Genomic DNA, 22,602 nt, shown 5'->3' with positions numbered 1-22,602 from the left:
TTTTTAAAAGGCAATAAATAGGCTGGGTGAGATTCACTGCACCTTCAAGAGCTGATGCACTTCTAGAATCACAGAATGCTTTGGGTTGGAAGGGACCTTGAAGATCATCTAGTTCCAACCCCCCTGCATGGGCAGGGACACCTCCCACTAGACCAGGTTGCTCCAAGCCCCATCCAACCTGGCTTTGAACATTTCCAGGGATGGGGCTTCCACAACTTCCCTGGGCAACCTTTGCCAGTGTCTCACCACCCTCATGGGAAAGAATTTATTCCTAATATCTAACCTAAATATCCCCTCTTCCAGTTTAAAACCCTTACCCCTTGTCCTATCACTACAAGCCCTTGTAAAAAATCCCTTCCCAGCTTTCCAGTAGACCCCTTTGCCTAAATGGAGGCATTCAGTGTCATTTGGGATGTCCCGGTGTATCTGATACAGCTACATGAAGCTAGCAGGGGTGACACTGGCTGTGCTGGAGGTGGGCACCCTGTGGGAGCTGAAAGCTGAGTGGAATAGCAGAGAGGGTCTTAAATGTCATTAAATGGCATATAGGTATGGTACACCTATAGGTATGGTACACCTATGGGCAGCTCAGTAACATCCCTGGACACTAAGAGTCCTGAGATGAATGGAAGAGCAGAGTCCCAGCAGTACTGAGGGGGCTGATGGAAACACCTCCCCATCTGAAAACACAGACCAAGGGTTGCTGCATCAGGGTGGGGGAGCTGATCTGCTGGTTTGAGGAGGACTGAGCTGGGCGAACGCTGCTCATAATATAAACACTGCCATAAGGCTTTTTTCCTGCCAGCTCACAGCCTTACAGGAGAGAGTAAACATTTAATAGCCCTGGCACTCAGGTGCAGGTGATTAATTCATCTGAAATTAGGCCAAAGGTGCCTCAAACTGGGCCGCCTCGATCAACAGCCAGCTTGAAAATGTGGCTATGTGATTTGTCTGTATTCACCCGTGAGAAAACTGATTGTGTTTCATGTTTCTGCTCTTGCAGCACATTAATTGCTAGGCAATTAAATTCATGGCAGTTCAGCGGGTGCAGGCTTGGGTCCTTTCTGTGAGCTAAATCCAACTGTCCTGGGGTGGGATGGGTCTAGCAGCTTCTCCTTCCTCAGTTGGATCCTGTCTTGTTACTGCATGTAAAATCTTCCATTAAATAACGCCAGCAAAAGTAAAAATTATTTTTGTTGGGCTTAATTTTACTCTCCTCACTTTTTTTCTTCACTTCACTTGCCAGATTTCCAGTTATCACTGGAAACTTAAGACAAGCTTTTACAGTCTCTGAGAGTGGCAGTAGCACCGTTCTCTCTCCCTGGATTTGACACAAATAAGATATTCCTTTAACGTTGGTCATTTACAAATAAGCTCTTGCAAAGAAGAAGGAGAACCACACAGATTCCCACTTACACCACTTGAGCTGTTTTCCTGAAGAACCTGCTTTGTGAGAATCTCCTACTGGGTTTGTAACCCAGTGTGTGATCCACTTCTGCCCTGCAAAAGCAGCATCCACAGTAATTGAACATTAACTCCACCTTTGCTTGAAAATAGCTGTCATTGTCACTCTTTGCAGTTGTGATGTGTTGGTTTTTTTTTTTCATGTTCATACTGATTACGAGCTCTTAAAGCACATGCCTGCCCTTTGTCTCAGTTGGTATTTACACTGGAAGGTGATTTGGATCCTGTGATTTCACGTCAACGTGGCCAATCTGCTTGAAATTACTTCTGGGTCATTATGCAGAAAACCAGGATGGTTTTACTTCTGGTTTTGCAGATGATAGAAGAGCCTGTTTTCTGCTTTTGTGTGGGAAAATTGACCAGGAGGGAGACTCAGCCAGCTGAGCATGGCTTCAGCAGGGTGTTTCTTTAGGGAAAGAGGGGTTTTGGCAGAGGAGGGTCAGCGGAGGTGAGGGCAGATGAGAAATGGAAACTCCATCTCCATAGCGGGACTTTCTTCATCTGAGCCATCCTCCAGCTGGCAAAATCTCCAGGAGGTGTTAAAGAGACATGTAGATGTGGTGCTTAGGAACATGGTTTAAGCACTGGACTTGGTAGAGTTAGGTTAATGGTTGGTAAAGTTAGGTTATTGCTGAACTCAGTGATTTTAAAGGTCTTTTCCAACCAGAACGATTCTGTGATTCTGTGAGGGGATGGTCAAGTGTGGTAGTGATGGCTGGTTTTGGTTGCCTGGTGCCCCATTGGCTTTCAAGTTATGTTACTGTTGACCCTCTCTTGCAGGAAGCCTTGCTGCACCCTTATTCTGCTGCCTGGGGTTTGTGGATAGTTGGGGGCTAGAAGGTGAGAACACACAGGAATTTAAAACCCAACCCCTACAACTCCCCACTCTAGCCAAATAAAATCAGAGAGGGGCAGGAGAGTGGGGGAAATATGAGTCATAGCTGGATGTGCTGAGTTTAAGTTGCATGTTAGATGGTTTTAAGGGAAAATCACTGCACAAAATGGTTTTGTGGCCTGAAAAAAATAAGAACAGAAAGAACAAAAAAGGAAAAAAAAGGAAAAAATTAAAAAAACCCACAAGTTTTATCATTCTTGGATTGCAGGAAAGTGAGAAGCACTGATCAGCATCCTCATTTCCAGGGTGTGAGAGCTCTGACCACGTCATTAGATGGTTTCCAGTTCAGGGCTGGCTGATATCCAGCTGGAGGGGACCATGTCCAAAAGATCTCCTGTCTGCCTGTGAAATGCTACACAGATGCACCACACTCTGGTTGGGTGCAAACTCTTGGTTTTGCAGCAGAACCTGCACTATAAACAAGAAAAATAATGTATTTCTGAAAGACTAGAGGAAAATCTCTGTCAAAACACAATGTTTGAATCCTGTAGCAGAGGTTGTAGACCCACGGGTCCTTTTTTCTATAGCCCAAGCTCAGCCACACTCAAGGCATTTCTTGGGAAGGTTTAATTCCCTTAATGTGGGGCTGGGGATTGAGGACAGCTCAAAAATATTTGGTTTTTAAGCAGTAGCAGCTGAAACAAAGAAATAAAACTATTTTCCAGATTCAGTAGTAATTGCTGAGCTCTTTCCATACCTTCTACATATCCTGTCCAAGTAGGAAAATTTCCTTTAAGTCTGGGAAACTTTTACAGTGCAAATGTCAAGCTCTGTACCCTGGGGAATTTGCCATGATTATGTCCAAAGATGAGGCCCTTGATGGAGTGAAGCTGCTGAAACTTTCTGTAACATTTCGTGAGGCAGATGTGAAGAGACAAACTGCTTTTGCAGACATGATGGGATTAGAGGTTGCAAAATCCAGCCTGCTCCAGATTCTCCTGAAGTTAGTAAGCAACATGGGAAGAGGACTGGATCTTTGGGTACCTCCTGTGCAGCAGCCTATAAAAAATACCAACTGAGTCACTTTCACCATCCATCAGTGCTTGCCTCTTGCCATACTTTGTATTTCTTTCCTGCAGACATGCTGAGCTAGCATGGGTTGGGGCCAGCACTTGTGCAGTGATTTGCTGCGTGTCCTCCTCAACGAGAGGCAGCTCTTGGGAGGCTGGTCGCCTTGCTCAGCTGCCATGAGAGCCAGAAACATGCTGGTTTTCTGAGGTTTTGAATTTTAACCTGACCTGCAACAGCAGGGATTGAATTACCTTCTCAGAGAGAAGATGGCTTCGTGCACCAGCTGCAGGGCTGAGAGCAGCTGGGACTGCCTGACCCTGAGACCGCTCAGCTCTGGTGCCCGTGCTGAGAAGTCAGATCTGGTTCATCTGGATCTGGTTGTAGGTTCAATTTAATTAATCTTTTTGTAAAAGCAGATCAAATTAATTGCTTTGCAGAAAAAAACCACACCAAACAACAACCCAACAAAACAAAACCTTAAAAAAAGTTCCCCTTTGCATTTTTCTTTTCAGCCAGCTGAGGAAAAAACAAAAAGAAATTAGGTGGATTCAGATGGTTTTCACTTATAAATCTAACTCCAGTCTAGAGAGTGTGAATTAAGAGGCTGTGGTATAGACTGTCCTCTCATTTTTAATGATCCTAGTGTGACACATCCTGCAAAAGGAGAAGCAGCAATGGAAGTAAAAATTTGCTTTACAAGCCAGTAAGTGAAGAGCAGTGACTCCAGCTCAGAAGCTCTCTATCCTCTCTTCCTGGAAGGCCTTAAGCAGACCAAATATAACCACTTAAAGTGCTGCTATTTCCTTTTGAGATGTTTGTGCATGCACTGTCTGCTGTGCTGAGAACATCCTCTGCACGTGGGATGTGATGGGTTTACTACACTTGTCTGGAGCTGAGGTTTCATGTGCTGGATGAAACTGTACATTGTGGGGATTTTTGTTGCTTTTTTAAATGGACGCACATGTGGTGTTTGTACTAACCAGGACTTCTGGATATCCCAAAAGTCTTGCACAAATTGCCATTTTCTTGAACTTAGACAAAATTTCCAGACAGAAAAGAGGATATCAGTGGAGAAACTTGGGGGAGCTAACCTAAAACTGGAGTGGTGATCAAAGGACTTGGGCAGGGTGGATATTTTTGTTTAGTTTTATTCTGGGTAAAAATAATTTTTGAAGTGAAATATTTCACCTGATTTGTTAAATCTTTTGCGTGTTGCAAAATAAGGTTTCATTGAAAAGGGAGATATTCTTATTTTTTAAAAACAGCAATTTCTCTCCCAAACTGCAACTAATCTTTAATTAATTCTGATGACCTCCAAATCTTACCGTCTCATGAATGTAATATTCTTAATTTTTTTTTTTATCCTGCAGCTGTTCTGAATTTCATTTTTCCCATCTGATAGCTGAGGGTAAAGAACAGGATGTTCCTCTATTCAAAACTGCTTTGAATACACTTTAAAAGACCCCAGGCAAGGGCTCCCTGCTGCTGTTCACTGCAGGGAGGGATTCTGCAGGAGAAATGCTTGCTATGAAAATTCTATGGCAATTTGCCTTATGTTTCCATTTCCAGGTAACTTGCAGAGGGTCAACAGATGATTAGCAGATCTTATGTAATTATAAATCAAATGACCAGGTGGGAATGATGTCAACATTGTGCTAGCAGCAACTGGCTATAACCACCTGTAATCCTTCTTGCAGATGCGTGCGTTGCTATTAAAAATATCTATTGGCCAGACATATTGGCCAACTCTCCTGGTTCTTCTCAGCCATTTAGCTGTGGGAATCCAAGTCTGGCCTTTGCCCATGTCTACAGCTAATCCTGTGCCCTGCTCCTTCAGCCCAGGTTATTCCAAGATTTGCTTTTTCATTATGTACTCCATGCCCCTTAAGCTTTTTAGGTGGAGTTTGAGTCTGAAAGACATGTCCATCCATGTGCCACCAGCTGAGAGGGGTCACCCACCTCTGTCCTCCCAGGCTGTGGGTAGGCAGCAGAGGTTACCTGCTGCAGCAGGAGTAGGAACATGCTATGGGGGTGATCCCCATCTGAGAAGTTGGCAAAGACCAGTTTTCCCTGTGTGGCTGCTTGATCTCCTGCAGCATGTGTCAGTGTAGCAGGGCTAGTCCCTGTGCTCTGGGGTTTGTGTCTCACTCTGGTAATGTCAATAGCCCAGGGCACTGCCAGGTGTTTGTACTGACAGGGGTGTATGTGGCCAGGCATAAAGCAAGGAATTTATTCTCTTATCATAGAATGGTTTGGGTTGGAAGGGACCTCAAAGATCATCTAGTTCCAACCTCTCTGCCATGGGCAGGGACACCTCCCACTAGACCAGGTTGCTCAAAGCCCCGTCCAACCTGGCCTTGAACATTTCTAGGAATGGAGCAGCCACAACTTCTCTGGGCAACCTGTTCCAGTGTCTCACAGGAAAGAATTTCTTCATAGTATCTAATCTAAATCTACCCTCTTTGGTTTGAAACCATTGCCCCTCATCCTATCACTCCATGCCCTTGGAGAAAGTCCCTCTTCAGCTTTCATGAAGGCCACTTTGGTTGCTAAAAGGCTGCTACAAGGTCTCCCTGGTACCTTGTTTATAACTAGAGATGCTACACACAGGTAGCTGATGTCCAGATTACAGTTCATGGCTCACCATCTCCTTTTGTGGCAGTGCTGGTGTCCTGTGTCCCCGTTGAGCATATATTGAGCAGCATCTGCTCTCCATGTGACAGCTCCATTACAGCCTGAGAGGAGGCATCAGGGAGCTGTTGGACAGGGCTGTGTTCACAGTTCCCTTTTGAAGCTGGGCAACACCAGCTCTTTGGTGGGGGATGAAGCAAAGAGTTGCAAAGGACCTTGGGGTGCTCCAGAGAGCTTTGATTTTCTGTGTGGTGATGTTTTCTTCACCCAGAATGCCCAGGCTTTGCACAAGCATCCCCCAACCTAGCTCATAGTTCTTCCCTGAGCACCAAGACCCGAATTTAAGGGTTAATTCTTCCCCGCTGGAGGTTAGCAGCACCAATAGCCCTGGGGTATCCCTGGGGTACCTGAATGCAAACGTCTCCCCAGGAAGAAAACATGCCTAGGAGACAGCCTGAGGCTTGTGAGAGCTAAAGATAAAAGTGCAGAAGTTCACAGTGGGCAAAGGACTTCTTGCATGACTAAGGGCTGTCTGCTGCCCATAGTTTCCTACCCAGATAACTGGAGGGTGGGCTAATCTGGGGCAGGGGTGGAGAAGGAGACAAGGGGAAACATAGGAACCCAAGTCAGGACCATGACATCATTGTATTTTCTTTCCTTCTGCTGCTTAAAGTATGTGGCTATGTTTATCTGAAAACCTCATCGTAGCCTATGTAATTTGAGCTCAGTTTCAGGGTTTTGACATGCTTTGGAAACTACATATTAAGAAAACAATTTATACATGTAATGTTATCCTATTTTTGTGGGGCACAGACAAAATCATCAGTGCAGGAGCTCCAGTCGAAAGGATTATTCAAATTAATGAACTATCCGACTGCACGTCTTGGTGGAAAGCCTTGTCAGCAATGCAAAAATACCATCTAAGAGGGTTTGTCCTGGCACCTTTTAAGTGCCAGACCTGCATGGGTCCCAAGGGATTTTAATCTCCTGGTCGATTCATTAGGGATTCTGTGAGCCCCCAAACCTACACATGCTACTCGCTGTGCCCGTTGGGGTCTCAGCTGCTCCCTGTGCTGGAGCGTGACTGTGTTTCAGGTTGGGTGGAGATGCCCAAGGACATGATAATGGGTTGCTGAGGTTGGAGCTGGCTGGGAAACACTTCTGAGGAGCACCGTGAGCTTGCTTCTGCACAAGGGGCAAATTCTGCTCTCAGTTGCAAAGGCGTAACTTTGGCTGGCTTCCGAAACACAAGCATCTAATCTCACTGTGGCTTATTGAGTTTAATGGAGTTTATTCTTATAATTTTTACAATGGTGTGAGAGCAGAGGTTGGCCAGAAGCCACTACAGTGCTTCATTGGCAAACAGAGTAACTGAAATGTGCAGAAGCAAACCCATCATGGGGCAGTTTCAAGCTTTATGATACCCAGATGCAGTTACAGGTCCAGGTTTCTCATTTTCTGTGATCACTAGAATGGAGCCATCCCTCTCCAGTGTGGACTCAAACACATAGAAATGAAAGGTCTGGGGCCTTACTCCCAAGTCTTGTTCTTGCTTTCATACCAAGCATTTCACCATCCCGAGCTGTGCATGTTGAACTGATAAGAGTCACTGCATTGTCAAGCGCTCCTTGACAAGGCACATGCTTAGTCTATCCTGGATGATAAAGACCAAACCAGAAGGAATGGGCCAAGCTGTCATTCCTGTACAGAAAGCCAGCATGTGACCACTGGCTTGTGGTAACATGTTGGCACTTCTGCAGCAGAGGCAACAGTTGGGGCTTTCAGAAGAGCAGTAGCTGTGGTCCTTGGCAAGAAAGATTTTTCTCCCTGGTGCCATCCTCCTAAATTTACCTTTTGAAACACAGATCAAAGAGGTTTAAAGATGTGATGATGTGTGAAGCTGTGCTTGTAGCTGTCCTGGGAAGAAAGCTGTATATGGATGCATTAGCAAGTGAGAGAGGAGGGGAGGGTAAGAACCTGACCATGCACATAATTTCCTAATTATTTCTGTTGCTATTTATGTATTATTTCATTGCCAGTGCAGTCTCAGTAGCATTGCCTCTCCTCTTTTCTTGTTCCTGGCAGTGACCTCTGCCAAATGCTGTGGGGGGAAGCACAGAAATCTGTGTGGGGTGTGATCCCTCCCCCCATACCTTACTGTGGGTCCTTTCTGATTTCTTACGCTTCTGAACATGACCTTTAATATGTATTGAAAAGACATTTAATCATTAGCAGTAATTCTGCTTAGTCTTGTTATCTATATGAATGCCCAGTAGTACCATACAGTACTATGAAGTTGGTAATATATTTAATTATCTCATGTTTTATATTTGGTCTGACAATCCAGCAGATGCTGTTAGCTGATCAGTGTTTTTTGACTTGGACAGGGTTTCCCTCTCTTATAGTAAATACAATGTGTTCATAGTCACGGAACATATTGTAATCCTTGCATACATGTACAACATGGATGTGCTTTTTGGGTGCAGAGCACATGGAGAACAAGGGGAGGCACCTGTGAGAGTGGGCCTTGGCTGCTCTCTGGGCTGTGTTTAACTGGTAGCCTTGCACTTGGAAGAGATTCCCTTTATTTGGCAGTGTCTGCTCTTCCGTACTGTTCCAATTTGTTTTCAACACAGCCTGAATGTAATTGAACGGCCTCTTCTATTTCTATGCAAAAAAATTGTCTGGTTTACATGCCTCCTGAGGATTAGACAGTGAATTAAAAGCAAGTGGTTTTACAGAATTGCAAATAATGTTTTAACCTCCCTCCCCACTGAAACCAATGGATAATTTGCTGAATGAGCAGATTTTCTCTGGTTTACCTTGGGCTGGAAGGAGACAAGAGCCTCTCCCCTGTCTGGTCCTCTCCAGACCACGCTGGCATGTGAAAGTTCTTGTGTTTACCGGTGCCAGGGAGCTGCTGAATTATTCCACACATGGGTTGCCTGGTCATCTGGGTCAGTTTTATCTTAAGTTGCATAAAGAGTTTAGAACAAGACTGTTCCTCCCTGGCTCTTTGACTATTTTTAGTTAATCTCTGTGACTTCGCAACAGCTCTGGTCCCCCTAATGCAGCTTATACTAATGGGCAGAGACAGTCAGTGGGGATGCTAATGACTTGTCTGTTGAGGTCTGTCACTTGGTAGTGACTTACGTAGTCAGGTTGTTGTTTCTCTCCCTGAAAAGCTTTAAGATCCTTTATCTGAGCCTCTCTTTCTTCTCTCACTGGGATTGCTACAGAGTTTGTAGTTGCAGGTGCACTTCATGAAACATGGAGTACTCTGCACAGTTGGGTAGGGTGTTTCTTCACTGCCTCTCACATGCTTTGCTGAGCCACTTGCTGAGCAGAATTAAAAAAAAAAAAAAATCTTGCTTCTCTGGTATCCATGAACTCTTTTAGGAGAGAACCAAGCATGCTGTATATTGTGGGGGCTTAAGTCTCTATGAATTATATGACAGGTGACAAAAGTATTGTGAGGAGGAGAGCTGCTGACAGTTTGGATGATACAAGTCTGGTAGCTCCTGTTTTACTGCATTTCCCTTAAAGGGTTTGTCAATGATGCCCAGACTTTTGGATGATTTCCCTTCAGTCAGGCTTTCCTTTTACATTGAACCAACACAACACGATGTTTGGGAGATCATCTTGGGAAGAGCTGCAGTCTGCTGTAACTCATTCACTCTTAAAGTGTTCTGGATTTTTTGAATGCATAATGCTAGGTTTGTTTGTTTGTTTTTTAAAAAGAAGTCACAGGTGCTGGTCAGAGAGGTTTCCTTCATTTTAGGAAGAACTCAGGCACCCAGCAGGCAAAAAATTGTCATTTTTTAAGGAGACTACTACCTGGAGTCTCTGTTTTCAGACTCTGTGACCACAGTAACTTCCAGTCCTGCCCACTTGACACTGCTTAACTTGATAGCAAAGGCCAGGCCTTTGAGGAGAGACTTCCAGCTGTCCTTATGGATTGAAATTTAGAGAGTACTGACAAGAGCTTCCCCTACTACCCAGCTCAGTGAGAAGATGCTCAGCCTGTGATCTGTAACTACACTGTATTTGACAACTTTATAAACCTGTAGCAAAGCCAGGTCTCTGCCTCCTGACTCTGATACCCAGATTAAGAGGCTTCTCTTAGGCTTCAACTATTCTGTGTCTTCTGTGTGGTCTGTCCAAGTTGTAGCTGGATGTCTGTTAGTAGTACAAAACATGTAGCTAATTTCTATCACCTGAGACCTATTTTTCCTCTCCCCATGGAAAGAGAGTAGAAAAAAAAAGAACTGATACAGGATTGATAAAAATGGAGTACAGAGCTACTGCCTTATGCTGCATTTGGCAGCTGTAGATATCCAGAAAATGTGGAATAATATACCCACTCATGAGTGTCTTCATTCTTGGACGAGTGGGTTAAGTAGCAATAATGGTTTCAGATCTGACTGACCTTTGGGAAAATTTGAAAATGAATCTAGAACTGGCTTTGAATTAGACAGTATAGCTCTTCTGTTGGGTCTAAAAGTGACTCCAGAGCTGAGCATTGGGACTTTAGTCTTGTATCTAACCATTACAGTTCCTAGACATGAAATAATATAATTAGAAGAAATTAGAATTATATAATTCTAATTATATAATTAGAAGAAATAACTGTCTGAGAAACTCAGAGTGTTGTGATTACTGGGCCAGAGAGGTGAAACGGGGATGCTGGTGTGTCATTTTGCCTCTCTGCATGAGCCTTCAGGAGAGAAGGACGCCCTGCTAGTGTGGAGGGACCTTACCTCTCAGATGTCACCTACCCTCCATGTGAGTGTCTTCTTGTAGCAATCAATAGCAGAGGGATCTGTTGGGGTTGGAAGAAGCAAGTGGTGGCAGTGGCAGATGTAGCTATCAGATGTAGAGGGAGCTGGGTTTATGACATCTGAGAAGATGGCCATGGGAACATGCCTGTGGAGCACAAGGTATCATGGGTGTTTAGGTGAGTTCCTGCTGGGTGCAGGGGAGGAGTAGGTAGTCTGTGCTGGTCCTGGGGACACAGGGGAGCATGGGAAGGATGTTCTGCGGGATAACTTCAGGTTGCTATGTAGGAAACTGAAGTCCAGGATCTCCATGGTCGTACTCTCTGAAATACTGCCAATGCCACAGGTGAGACTGGAGAAGAGGGCAAAGATCTACAGTCTTAGTGCTTGGACAAGAGGACAGAGAGAATCGGGGGTATTCTTTGGGTCTTCAGGAGCTGGAGAACTTCTGGGGACAGGAAGAACCTGCAGATGGGCCGTATCTTTGTCAAAACAGATAAAGTTTTGGAGCAAGGCATCTGATACAGAAAAATAAAAGGGTCAGAGAAGAGCATTCAAACTAGAAGCTGGAAGAAGGTGCAGGGAAGCATCTGGCTTGGACTGGTGCAGCCTGTGAGCTGGATGTGGCTGATGCTCAATGGACATTCAGAAAGTCCAAGAGGGCTGCACAGAGCACAACTAGAGTAAATGGGAAGGGCAAATCAGACTGTCTGCAAGCAGTTCAGTGACATGCACAGTATTAGGTGCTGGAGTGGAGACAGAACATAAAAGTGCTCATACCCCAGTGCTGGATGCCAGAAAGAATAGTTAGGGCAGCCAGAGGGTTTGGAGTCAAGTGACAACCATGGTGTAGCAGGTACCCCAGGGACCTGGTGGAAAGGAGGTAATTGGAGGAATGTGGTGTTGCCAGGCTACCAGCTTTATATGAGTGCTGGAGTGGGATGTATAGGCAGAGGAGTGACAGTGTAAGTGAAGGGTAATACAAAATGCAACAGCACATAAGTATTATGGGGAAAGAGAAGCACTATAGTATAGTTGTGGGTGGAAATCCTAATTTCAATAACAAGTGTAGTACTAGGATTTTACTACTGACCCTCTCTCTCCCCCCTCCCTCCAAAGCAGGAAATATTACAGAAGAAGCTGCAAGTTTAAGACAGGTATTAATAGCAGGAGATGTCAACCATCCATACATAGTCAATGCCTCATCAGGATGAGATGTAGCCAGAATGTTTGGGATGAAGTAAATGGTTGCTTCCTAGAACGATTAATCCTAGATCCTGTAAGAAAAGATCCTATCCTGGATTTGGCCTGAAGTCGTGTGCAGGACCTGGTCCAAGAGGCATTAGCAGGAGAGCTCACCAGTAGCAGGTGCAGTGCAATTAGATTTAACATCACAGCAGGAAAAAGCAGGGCACATAAATCCCATTTGTGGATTTGTGGTTGCAGGTGAGGGACCAGGTAAATAAGAGAGAGACTTTAAAAGGAGCAGTTCAATAAAGCAAGGAACCTGCATGCAGCCTGGAGGCTGTTAGTGACGGTGTGTAAGAAGCTAAGATAAAATGTGTGCTGCAATTTGAAAAGAAAACAAAGTTGTCCCCTAGACTCAGTAGGAAAGTTAAATAGTGTGTCACAGGAGATAGTTGGCACCTGGGAAATGGAAAGCTTGTTCAAATGAAGAGAATGGGAAAGGCTGTAAAATGTAGCAGGTCAAATATAAACAGAAAATTGGGTTTGCAGATGAAGCCAAGTAGTCAGGTGCCACGTGGATGGTGAGGAACTCCAGAAAGACCTCATAAAAATGACTGATTGTCAAAAAGGGGACACACGTGCTTCAGTGTAGATAAATGTAAGGTAATCCATCAAGGGAAAATGAAACTGTGCCTTCATGATGAAGAACTGGGAATTACAGCTTGGGAGAGAAATCTTAGAGTCACAGCAGTTGTTTGCAGTTGCCCGTTCAGAGTGCAGTGACATCCAAAAAAGGCAAACAAACCCTTGTGTGTGGTCAGGGAGAGTGCTGAGAACAAGACATGGGGTACCCTATTGCCACAGCAGGAAGGTTTGGTGCCCCCATGCCAGGGCAATGGTGTGTGCAGTGCAGGACAGAGGTAGGGCAGATCCAGAGAAGAGCAGCTAAAGTGACTGAAGGGATGGAGCACCTCCTTATGAGGAGGTGCACAGGCTGGGCCTCCAGCAGGAAGAGGGCAGGGCAGTTGGGGGTATGTTGAAACTAGCAGGTGGTTGGATTAACATCCAGAGATTTTAATCTAACTGAAAAAAAAGTATCCAGCTGAAATAAGGTAATTTTTGTACTTGGCAGGGAGTGAGCTTCTGGAGTATGTTGCCCTAGGAGATGGTGAACCTGCTGATGTCAGCAAGTTCAAAAGGGAATTAAACCCACTCATTGACAACAGGCCTATGATGGTAGGAGTACAGAGGTATTGCTGGTAACGTCACTTCACCAAAAAAATGTGGGTTCTGGAAGAGTAAGAGTGGAAGAGACTGAAGGTAGAGACCAGGCTCACCTAGTCTCCCTGAAGAGCATCTCTGCTGGGGACAGTCCCGGGCTGGAGGAACCACTGATGTCACTCAATATGACATTCTTTATGTTGCTGATGTGAAACCCTCACCTTGATTGCATTTCTGGGTACATGTGCCATCTTCTGCTCTGATAATTTTTGGAGCTGTATTGTTCAAAGCCAAGGGCATCTTTTAAGTATGCAGAAATCTACTGATTGTAAAGGAAAACAACCAAAAGGGGTAACGGGGGAGATGCATCAAGCTTCAGTAACCTGTGGCCAGCCAGCAGCCTTCCATCTAAAAATCAAACTACTAGATGAAGGCAGCTGTTGCTGCCTCACAGCATAATTTGCCTTCTCATCAGCTTTACTTTCCAACGGTCCCATGCAAATTAAAATATTGCTGCCCTTATTTCCCTAAAGGACAGAATGGAAATGAGAATGGAGGTGGTAAAAGAAAGGCTGTGGAAGAAAGCCCTATTTATCAATACCAGAAGGACAGAGCATCCAGGGTAGTGCAGAGGTAAATGCAATACCCCAGGTACCATGGAGATGGTGTGGGGGAAAGGGTAGAGTGAGGTGGAAGTTCATGGGGAGGTGGATGCAGAGCTGTGGTTTGGGGCTGTCCAGGGGAAAGTAAGATATATACAATAGAGGTAATACATACAAGTAAAGGGGCAGCAGCTGATTCCTTAAAAAATCTAGATTTTGATACCCTGCTGGGTGGGTGCTTTAGAAGCTCCTAAAACAAACCATTTTGATACTCAGTCAAATCTGGAAAGCAAACATATAAATCCTGCCCAATGCCAGAGCCATTAGAAACCCTCCCACTCCAAAACTAATTTTAATACAGATAGGAGAGCACTTTCCTGATGAGAAACCTCTTAATAGAGTGTGCTAATAGTAAAAAGCAAGGAGAGGGTTGTGGGCTCTGGCGCAGCTTAGCAACCATGCTGGGGAGCAGAAGGAGACCAGGATTATGAAGGGTTGTCCACAGTGACTGGGTGGGATGGCATTTCAGGATGACCAAGACATGATGGAAGAGGCCCCTTTGCTTTGTGGCTGTGGAGATGGTGGATGACCTCAGTGCTTGCTTGTCGTGTGTGGCAGAAGAATAGCAGCACTCCTGGCCACTGCTGGTGTGATGCTAGGGTCAGCCTGGAGGTCCTTGGCCAGCCAGTGCATGAGAGAAACAGTAGGTGTGGGTATGGGGGCATTTTTTTTGTATTGCAATGTTCTGAAATGCCTTTCCAGGCAAGAGGCATCTTATTTCCCACTTGTCTGTCCCTGGGTTCGATTAGAGGACTTGGAGTCCACCAGGCGAAGCAACCAGGGATGGAAAGCCTCCAGGAAACTCAGCATTTTCCCTTGGCTTCCCCTGTTGTTTTTACTTTCCTCCTCTCAACTTGCAGCCATTTGTATTGGCAACCGTTGCTCCCTGCAAGGGCTGAGGTGCTGAGGTTGTGGATATCCTGAGAGCCTGTGACAGTCTGCATTTGATTCTCCTATCTCCACTGAGGGGGTGGGAGGCCTCCTGACTCCCTGTAACCTGCGTGGTGTGGCTGACCTCAGGCTCCATGTCTGTGGTATCTGGCTGCCTGTAGAACTCTGTCAGCTGTCTGGTTTTCAGTGGAAGCCCTGCTGTAAGAGTCAGCTTTCCTATAATAAACTAATGAGTCATGCAAGTGTGGAATTTCTTTCTGCTTTACTTTAGGATTGGGTTGTTGCATAAGCCGACTCCACAACTTTGACCTGATGAGGCTCTGGTTTGCTCTGGCATTTCTTCTCCCATGGGGACCTTCATTTTTGTGTGCTTTTCTGAGCTGCCCCAAGAAATCCACAAAAAAATATAGCTCCCATGGGGGCAGAGGGGATTCCCTCTGTCTCCTGCTGGTGGCTCCCTCATGGTTCCATCCTCTCAATGCAACCCAGGGCAGCCATGCTCCATTGTGGCTTGCCCCATGTAGCCTCTGTGAGTCAATCTGCATCACAGATGGATGAACCCTGTGGTGAGTGTCTCTCACCCCATGATGGAAATAACATCCCTGCTCTCAGGAATGGGTCATGGTGTCTCTCTTTTGGGAGACAGCCATAAGGAGAGTTTGAAGTGCACAGCGTGCATCAGATCTAGGATGCGTGGTCAGCTCTGGTAGGGAGTGGAGGCTGGTTTGCTTTTCACTGTGGGGATGGGATCCTCTGCTCATCCCAGGACCTGTTCCCATGTAAAGGCTTCCATGTCTGCAGAGGCTACCCCGATGTGGAGAGCTGCAGGCTCACTCTCAAAAGCAGGGGGTACAGCAAATGGTGTAGCCACTCATCTTCTAACTATGTCCTAACCATGGAGAAGGATTGTCACACTCCAGAAAGCAATGTGTCATAGTATCTATTTAGAATCTTCCACTGAAAATGCTTCTTACTCATCTAACTTCACTTTTGGAGGTGGTTCTGTCACTACATTTCAGGCCCAGGCTTTGATTGACTTGGAAGCTGCTAACGACTCTGCCATGAATTCATTTAGACACAATAAAAAGGTCTCATGGGGCTGAAGATTCCACATGACCAACATTAATACCCTGAAATCCTGGGGGGGGGATACAGCCAATCTCATTTTCTTTGTGCCTTGGTACTCAGACTGTAAAATGAAGTGGTATGTCTGGCTCAGGTGCAGTGGGCAGGGGTGGAATGGGGGAACTGTTTAATTAATTGATAGTCTTTTACTATACAGAGGAACAATACAGAGGAACCACATGTGGCAACACAGAATTGGAAATGTGATGATCATAGGATCTAGAACTGAATCTGATGGCTCCATCCATCCCAGAGTACGTACAAGACTTGCTTTCTCTGGCATGGGAATTCAGCCCTTTCTGCTGGAGGCAGATGCTTAACACTGCCCTGCTTATCTCTTAAGTGTGGCAAGAGATGAAAAACTTTGCCTTCCAATGGAAGAACAAGGAGAGTTTAATTACACAAATGATAATGACTCAAACTTGGTTTCCCCAGGACAGAAGAAGCTGGTGCCAGCCAGTGTAGTGCTCCCGTTCCCCGTGGAGCTGAGCAGATTTGCACTAAGTCAGAAGCTTGAAATGTGCCATCAGTAAAGGAAGTGTTACACAGGGTCTCTGAAGAAAAATGTTCTCTGCCCCTATTAGAAAAAGAAACCAAAGCCTGCTGTTCTGTGTGACACAAGTTGTGCCTCACCAAGCCTGAAATTTGCTCAGCAGAGCTGGGGCTGGTCTCTCCCTAGCCCTGGAGCTTGTGGTGGGTGATGACCACATAGAAAAGTCTGAGTCTATCACTCAGTGTCAGGCTTTGCTGAGCGTTTCCCCTACTGAATTGCAACCATAGGTCTGGTAGACCTTCACCTGAACAGTGGTTGATAAGCTTAGATCCCTGAGGATGGATATATGTCATAAATGAAAAGACTGTGGTACCTCCAAAGGCAGGAGGATCTCCAGGGACACCTCTGCCCATCCATATGAGGTGGTTTAAATTTCCCCTCCTGCTTGGCCTTGGCCCCCACTGATGAGAATTCTTTGCAGAACCTACTAAAAGCCAGATTAAGATCTCTTGCAGAGGTCATTTAGCAAACAGCGAGACAAATTGGCAGCCCTTCTCTAGGGAATACTTGTTTTCCTTTCAATCCTCAAAACAATCTGGGGAATGTATTTGGAGTCAGCCATTTCTGAACTTAACCCTCTCATTCCCAGCAAAAAACATTCCATGTGCTGCCGTCGTGCCTGGGATGGGAGAAGCTGGACCCCAGCCCTGACTTCCCAAGACACCTTGATTTTCTGGAGCATGTAGAAGGGTTTTGTGGTGTGTGTGTTCATGCCATGACAAGAGGGTGACTAAACCCGACGCCGGGTGTGCAGTTATATAAATTTGCATCAGCCTGCACCTTGTATGTAAAGCACAGGGATGACTCAAAGGCAGGAGCTGCAGTGGCACGCAAAGTCTGTCAGGCTGTCAAAGCTGATGGATGAGTGTTGGATCTCACTGGGTGTCCTCATCTGCCATGGGTGCTGGGGGTGCTGCTGTATCCTGCGCTGGGGCAATTGGGGGTTGGGGGGATCTGGTACTGAGCCTGGGAGCTGTGAACAAGTCAACCAGGGAATCAGCACCAGGTAGAAATGCAATATTGTATGTGTGGGCTGTTGAAATGCAAAACAGCTGATAGGAAAATGAGCCTCATATCTCTAGGTGAGTCCACCAGTGCCCATTGAGGTGAGGTCATGTCTAGATGTAACCATAAAGGATGGACTACAGGCAGAATTCAGCTGTGCACTCTGTTGAGCTTAGGATCCAGCCCAAAAGCCTAGAGCAAAACACTTGGAACATTTGGGACCACTAAGAAAGATGCTGCTGGGAAGTCTCCTCTCTAGCACAAAAAGAAGGGAAGAAAAAAAAAAAAAAGACAAATAATGACCATTTTTTCCAGGAATCTGTGTATTCTTTATGGCAATCCTCAATATTCAGACTCATGCCTTCAAGATTACAAGATGTAAGAAAAAGAAAATAAAAATTGTTAATATTTCAATTAACTTTTGAGGTTATAGAACTTAAGATTTCCATGCTTTAAATAGTTTTTAGTGGAGGTCAGAAGCTTACCTGAAAAAAAGAATGAAAGGAGCACCCATCCCACACACCCCCACCCCTCTCAGAAAGCCTGGCAGAAAGGCTGGCTTCAGGAGCCTTGGGGTTTGGAAAAGGACCAGGAATCACAGGAGTGGGCATTGCTGGTGCTGCCTCAGATGCCCCGGCAATAAACACACCAGCTGAAGCCAGGTGGTGAAAGTGGCACTTTTATTGTGTTTTATTTCCATAAACATTTCTGTCATTTGTGTATGTTGGGGGCAGCATTTGCACGACATCTAAGAAAACTCATGGAGCTTTCTCTGGCTTTTTCAGTGGCTGCACTCGAAGGATGAGTTTTTTTTGATCTGCCTTGGCCCCCTCTAATGTTTTTCATTTGTATTAGCCACAAGACTGCAGTGAGACAGCAGTTGCTGATCCCCCAGGGGTCTGGTTTTCCCTTGATGGGTCTGTAACTCCTTTCATGATAATTAGAGTTATTTGTACATACGGAGGGCATTAGTTAATGACCTGCGATGTGCAATCCACCGGGGGCAGGGCTCTCCAGTGACTACCATTATGTGATGTGCAGTGGTGATTTCTTGAGTGCTTTGGAGGTTTGCCTTCATTAAGTTTCAGTACGTGGTAAAAACAAATATCCCTGCCCTTATTTCAAGACGGGAAAAATGAGTCCTTCCCTGTTTGGTGGGTAAATAACGTGAAGTGCCACGAAGTAACACGGTTTATTGTACATCAGGGTGCTGTGGTTCAGTAAATCACCTCTCCTCAGCTGGAGGGGCCATGGGTGTCTTCTTAACTGGGAAGAATTGCTGGGAAATGAGCTTAGCCTGAGAGGAGAGGTGATTAAGCTGGGAGAGGTGAGGATAAGTTCACACACGTTTCCCATTATTTTACTTTGGAGGTTATTTGTACCATGAGCGTTTCTAAGCCTCTGGTGTTGGATGCAGGAACCAGGCCCATGAGGTTGGGGCTCGAGCCCAAGAACATGCCTGTTGCTTTCCCAAAACTGACAGGAACGGTAGGAGCAGTTCTTGAGAGAAGGCATGGCAGCATGAAGGCTTTGCTAAGCCCTGATTTTGTCAAGGAGTTTTTGTGCTTGTGCAGGGTCACTGGTACACACCCTGGTTTCCCACCAGCCAGAAGGAAGCGCTTGTCCAGGGGCAGAAACTTACTCTGGGAGTGGTATATAAAGGGTCTGGGAATGACTCATACAACCTCTGTGTAGCACATCTACTCCTGGCCAGCTGTAAAACTAAACATACGCCTTTAGTGTTATCTTGACCTAGACTAATGTTGCTATTTTGAGGTTTTATGTCAGAGGCACAAAAATCCTGGAAATCACTGATGGAAAAGACCTATGAGATCGTCCCTTCCATCCACAGAATTGTTCCCTGCAAAATGTTCTCCATCGCTTTGTCCAAAGCAGTCAAAATTCACTCAAGTGAGTGGGATCCTAATTTTTCCCCAGGGGAACTCTTACACCTTCCAGCGTGCCAGAGAGGACTCATTCATCCCCAATCTACAGTCCAAAACTAATTTTACTCAATTTAAACCTGCTCATCCAAGTTCAAATCCCCAGGACTGTCCCTGCCCTTCCTGCTGTTCATACCCAGCATGGCACAAGAACAAGATCAGACCTCCTGAGTAGAGAACAGGCTGCTCAGCCATCTTTAATGTGAAAATTTGCAATTAGACCTCAGATAATTGCCTGGGGTCTCCTCTGCTGTGCTACTGTCACAAGGGTGGGGTGGGATAGCAATCCCAGGGCTGCATCTGCTCCTTCCCACTGAAGCACAGACTTCCCACAGGGTGTTTTTTATTTCATTGAAATATCTCACTTGCTGCTTCATGGGATGCACAGACCCACTCTGGTAGCCTGATGGTGTTTCCTATCAAAGAACAAGGCAAAATCTCCACTGAATGGGAGTGGACTGCAGTAAGTGGGTGTTAGCTACCTGATGGGCAAGAGCTGGATGAAACCATCTCAGTGTCCCCACATTCACAGGCTCTTAAGTTAGTGGTGTTGGGGATACCAGGTCTTTGTCAAACCTTGTAATTTCTGAGGTGCTCCAAGCTTTTAACAACCTCTGTTAATGAGTACTGTCACATCATCAAGAGGTCTATTTTTAATACAAAATGCAATTGCAAAAGTGAAAAAAAACCTAGTCTCATCATAACCGATTTTATAGATATGTTGGAAAAGAAAACAATCTCTGCCTGCAGGGCAGGGTCTTGATGTGCCACTTCCCTGCTATATTCCCATTCCTGCCCTCACGTCCCCCAGAAATGGAAATGGAAACCACTGTGCTGAGCTCTGGCAGTACGAGTGGATACCAGGGAAACTTTGCCAGTTCTTAGCTGGAGGCAGTTCCTGCTTCATGCAGCAGTTAAATACATCAGTGCACCAGGCCCTGCTGGCTCTGTCTGGATAGGTATTTGTTGGGTGTTTTTTTATTTTTTTCACAGGGGTCATTTTCTTGCTGGGCTTCTGAGCCCTTATCTGTGAAACATGAAATTGCCTGACCCCAAAACTCAGCCCTGGGTTGGTGAGATCCATAAACTTGCAGGGAACAATATTTTCCCTCTTTTAGACACGGAGAAGTCTTCAGGCTGCAATCACTCATCAGCCAGCAATTTTCATCTGTCTTTCCTTTATGTTTTCAGTGGGATTTGAACATCTTTGGAAAGTGTAATTTTACAGCCAAGGGTCACAAAATGAGGCCTTGCTCTGTGATATTCCTGGGGCAAACTTTCCGTAGAGGCCATGGTTACCACCTTTGAGGGGTTACAGTGGCTAATGGGATGTTCTGCATGACCCATCCAAGATGCCCAGGATGGCTCCAGGCTGCACACAAGGGATGTGCCAGGCTGCTCAGTGTTGTAGCCCACATATAGACGAGGGAATCTTTTGCCTGATCCTAGGTAAACTGCAATTCTGGAGCTTTATGCAGGGTGCACAACCTCCCTCTCAAACATTACGCGATGCTGATGCGCAAGTGCTTAGAGAAAAGAGGAGGACCTCAAGTCTGTGGATAGATCTGGTTCATCTTGAGCAAGGGGAGAAGAGGTGTAGAGTGAAAAATGTCTTTCAGAAAACCATCTCTTGCTCCTCCTGTGCTTCAGTGATTTTACTGAAACCTGCTTGCCCTGCCTCCAGGCCCCAAGACCTAGCTCTACCTTCCTGCCATACAGCTGCCTCCTGCTAAAAATATTCCCCAATCTCACTCCCGTTAATCTTCCCATATTAATCTGACCTCCTCTTGTCTCATTTATTTTGCTCTGTTTGAATTTATTTGCTCTACAAATTCCCCAGACCAGGAACTGTCTGTATAAAGCAAACAGTGAACATCCAGTAGAATTTCAGTGTGCAGTTTTTTTCAAAATACACAAAACATGGAAATTCCAACTCTAGAGGCCACTTTGACAAGTTGCTGCCCGTTTGATTTAACCCAGCTTTTAAAAAGAAAATGCATTGCTGTAACAAAAGAATATAAACCTCAGTTCTCCTCAGAGTTTGGCTCTATTATAACAGAAACTTGCAGAAATGTGGGAAAACTATGCAAAAATTCTGTTCTTCTCCATATCAAGGATAAACACTTGGAGCATACTGGGATATTTTTTGTCACTTCTAGGCTCTATGGTGCCTGCATCCACTTCTTAACACTCACAAAAGCTGCTTTTAGAGTGACCAGGATGAGCCATTAGCATCCTTAGCTGCAAATTTTGCTCTTTGAGCTGCTGCTTTGCAGGGTGCATTTGTGCTGATTGACTGGAGCACAGGTCATCTGTGTCATCGATACGTCCATGGACAAAGGGCCGAGTTGAAGGGAGCCTGGGGTTGGGGTATCGAACCTTTCGTCTCTCCAATCATTGCACTGTGCCTTGGGCTGACAGGGGACAGCAGCTGTCCCAAGCTGATGGCCTTTGTGCAACCATTTGGAGGTCACAGCTGAGCTCCACAGCAGTTGGATGTCCCTGCTGTGGAAAACTCACTATGGAGCTGTCAGCAGAAGGTCAGGTGGAAGGTGCTTTTCTGGTATCAGCCACGCAGCAGGTTGGCATGGGACCTTGCCTTCCAGGCTAGCAGCAGCATGTGTCTGTGGGAAACATAGGAATGGTTCCCTCTCCTGTGCCCTGTGGACAGGCTCACTGCCTGTAGGACAGTGCAGACAGTCTTTTGAGATGGCATTGTAAATTCTGGAGCAATGATTCTTGCTTCACTTATACAAAATTCAGAGAAATCGACCGTCAAAGCAAAACTCTTCCTCCTTTCCTGCCTTGTGCTCCTTTCCAACTAACAGTGAAACCATGAAACCTCATGAGTTTTATTGTAAAATTACTACACAACCAAGATGCTGAGTCTTTGCTTTAAGTGGAAGCCTCAGTGCAGCCTCAGCTCTGAGATGATGCTCCACTTTTGCAATTATGCATTTACAGTAAATAAGAGCATATGATACCATGGACTCACAGATACGTTGCTGTTAATGATTGGCAGTACTATGGATTCAGCTGATATTTCTCTCTGTTGTTGGAGGTGCTCTGCAGTGGTGCAAACCAGAGTCCTTACGGCTTGAACAAGCTCAGCTGAGCACTTGGGGAAGACCCAAGTTGTCCCAAGGCCTTTGGTTATATCCATTTGTGTATAACGGAGGAAGGAATCAACCACAAACCCACCAAAGCCTGAGAACAACGGGCTGTGAATTATGTA

General features: G+C 45.5%; 1 protein-coding gene across 2 annotated transcripts in view; it reads left to right on the top strand.

The window, feature by feature from the left end:
* The window catches only part of CAMK1D (calcium/calmodulin dependent protein kinase ID), a 233,403-nt gene that overhangs the window by 20,224 nt on the left and 190,577 nt on the right, over positions 1-22,602 (top strand). The gene's annotated exons all lie outside the window — the stretch shown is intronic.

The sequence above is a fragment of the Apus apus genome, chromosome 1 (assembly GCF_020740795.1).
Source record: "Apus apus isolate bApuApu2 chromosome 1, bApuApu2.pri.cur, whole genome shotgun sequence".
Classification (NCBI taxonomy): domain Eukaryota; kingdom Metazoa; phylum Chordata; class Aves; order Apodiformes; family Apodidae; genus Apus; species Apus apus.
Note: the sequence above shows the minus strand (reverse complement) of the source record. Positions and strands in the feature narration are given on the sequence as shown.